Here is a 3,280-nt window from a genome sequence, read left to right on the forward strand (position 1 = left end):
ATCATTATATGGAAATTAATTTGTGAAAGTTTTGCTTTTAGACTCAAACACCATATTTTTTCCACATTGAACAAAATTCGTGCATAAGGCTTTTTTAAGTCCCTCTTTACTTTGGGACAAAATACAATATCATCAGCATATAGACGTGTCCCCAATGACAATTGGGTCTACATTTTCTTTATTTAACCAATCAAACTGTAAGAGATATCTGAAAATGTGATTGAAAAACGCTGGCAGGGATTTCCAAAAGGAATCAAATAAAAAAATCGAAATCGAAACACAAATAGATAAAGAGCTTCGCGGAGCGTATCATGATACGACCGCAGTGGTCGTATCCTGAACAGTTAGGCAAAGTGTGGACACAATATAAGTTTTTGACACACTAAAGAATAGGGACTGACAGTTCATTATGGAAACAACAGCTTGTTTGGACACAATATAGCAAAAGAAATAAAATTCAATGAAACATTTTCAAAATCGGGCAAAAAATATACTAGAAACTCTAAAGAGTCTGAATCACACACTTTTGACCCCAGTGTACTTTTGTCATTAGAGTCATTCAATCAATAGAGAGCATCTTAGTTTTCCAGTCGGTTTTCAAATTATAAAATAAATCTCTCATGGTCATTACTAGGCTCTTCAAGGGTGATAATCCCGACATATGTCAACAAATCTTCATGAAAATTTCAGCATATAGGTCCGTCCCACCATGCTGATAAATTTGACCCCGTGAACCCATTGGTTTTCGAGTTATGATGTCAAATCCTCAATTTTTAGTAATGGTGACCATTTTTTTTCCGAAAAAAAAACAAAAATCTCCACAGATTGTTAATGATATCTTAACAAACATTAATGCCATGTTAGTTTACAATCAATCCTACAAGTAGTCTCAGAGGAGAAGATTTTCAAAGTTGGAAATGTAAAATTCGGGGGAAATCCATTTTTAGACCCATAACTCATTCATTCGTCAATGAATTTTCCTGAAAATTTCGGCAGAGGTCCAATTTATCAAACTGAACGATTTAAACCCTGCCAGATTTGCAAATTCTGCAATTAGACCACCATGGTCTATTTTCAGTAACGACGGCTGTTTTTTTGCCGTACACGGATTGTTGATCCAAAACAGCGAAAGAACATCTGTACAAAAATTTCAAAACGAAATTTAAAAGGAACAGATTTACACCTGAATCACAAAAATCGGATCAACAGTATATTTTTGTGGTCTTATAAAAAGGCTTATAAACCATTCGAAAATTTTTATTCTACATATGGAGTCCGTATAAATTTATTGAAGGTCCTTTTGGGAATATTTTTTAAAAGTTTATAAAATAGACCTATTCTACAAATAGTATCAAATGCCTATTTTAAATTTAAAAAGGCTGTGAAAACTTTTTTTGTTATTTTGTTTATAATGATCTGTTATAGTTTTAGGATGAATATATGATCCACTGTGCGAAGTAATTTAATCAAATTTTGGCTTTTCAAAAGGTTTCATTACATAAATTAATTCATGTCTTGTCTGAATTTTTAATTCAGTTACCTGAACAAATAATTTTGTATTGACGTTTAACTTCTATTTTCCTGTAACATTGTTATTAAAAATTTTTTATGAAGCTCATCATTGAATTCCTATCTGAATATTCAATGGATAAAAACAGTTTGATTTCCAGTTTAGAGAACCAAAATGATTTTTCATTTATCTTTAAAAATGAAAAAGTCGACGCCCAATGCGACTATATTATCGAAACCGAAGAACGCATACTGCTTGAATGTCCATTGCATGACGATATGAGATTCGAACCTTCAAACACCATTACTGGGGCATATCCATTTTTTAGCCCGACAAAATTGGAAAAAAACCTGTCAAATGTCCTAGCGTACCATGTAACATTGATTCAAACCTCTGCCAAAACTTGATTTTAGGTAGGCAAAAACGATTTTTATACCAGTCATTTTATTGATTCAATTATTTTTTTTCTATTTTTTAAACTTGCCTGCCTTTTTTTTATCAGAATCCATTCCATATCAACTTGTTGTTTAACAGACCCTTTTGTGCTCACGTTGGGATAGTCGATAGTCGATAGTCGATAAGCATGCGTAGAGCATGCTCAATATTCATTTCCGCGAGGAAAATTCTTTTGTTCTACCCAAAGTCTATACTGAGCTCAGCATGCTCATCAACTTACCACAAAAGGGTTAATAGAGACTTTTAAAGTTTGTTAAATTCCCGATTATAATTTTAAGGTTTTTAATTTCAAATACTGCCTTTTCTTTATTTTTAATGAAATATTTTTAAGAGTTCTATTCTAGTTTTTAATCGTCTGTCACAATTCTGCTAAGCATGGCATTAATGTATATTTGTACCCCTGTCTGTCCGTCCGTCTGTCTGTCCAAACTGTTACCTTATTGGGGTGTGCATATTGTCAGGACTTTATGTTTGAGCAAAAATTGTAGAAGTGACGCTAGTTGGACTTAAGGCATTTTTCAGCAAAACTTTATTTCATGTGTTGTCCACAACTCCTCCTCAACAACTTGCAGAATTGTTGTGAAACTTAATGGGGTGTTAAATTACCATATTGCATATTGTCAGGAATTTTTGTTTAAAGTAAATTTGCAGTCATATTCTGTCATTGTGTAGTTAACAGCAACAACAAAAATAGTATTGATTGTGGTTTGGATGTTATAGAAATGGCAACAGATTGTGCTTAGTCTATCTACCATAAAAATTGTGTCCATTATGAATCTTATGTCAACATTGGTCCCGTTATGGGGCAATATCTAGTTTCTATTATAATGTTAGTATATTTAATGTATCGATGGTGAGACGTTAATAAACGATATATCTTTTTTTGCCAACTAAAACCAAATCACTGGTAACCACAGTATACACTCACTGGCTCTGTCTATGGCTACAGGTCTCACTGTGTTAGTCGTCAAATCAGTTATAACACACACAAAGGGGCAAGTCAAGAACATTTTCGGGGGTAGAATTTGTAAAAAGCCATTTCGTGCAAAAAAAGGAAAGAGGTACACCTGGCCCGCCTTTCCTTGGACCCCGCAAGAAAGCCAATGCGTTTATTGACCGGCTGTGTAGTTCTGGTGTTATCACTGTGTCTAACCCGTTGGTCACGTTTTTTTCTAACTTCAGTGTTTGTAAATTTACGGTCATTTCCTGAGAAAGATGAGGGTAGCGTAAGTAAAGTACTCTGATATGAAGGAGGCGAGGCACGTACATCATCATACTTTAATTCCTCGGAGATTGACAAACATGTATGTACAT

This window comes from Perna viridis, chromosome 2 (genome assembly GCF_037379345.1).
Source record: "Perna viridis isolate PV_CMFRI_1.1 ecotype Kerala chromosome 2, ASM3737934v1, whole genome shotgun sequence".
Lineage (NCBI taxonomy): Eukaryota > Metazoa > Mollusca > Bivalvia > Mytilida > Mytilidae > Perna > Perna viridis.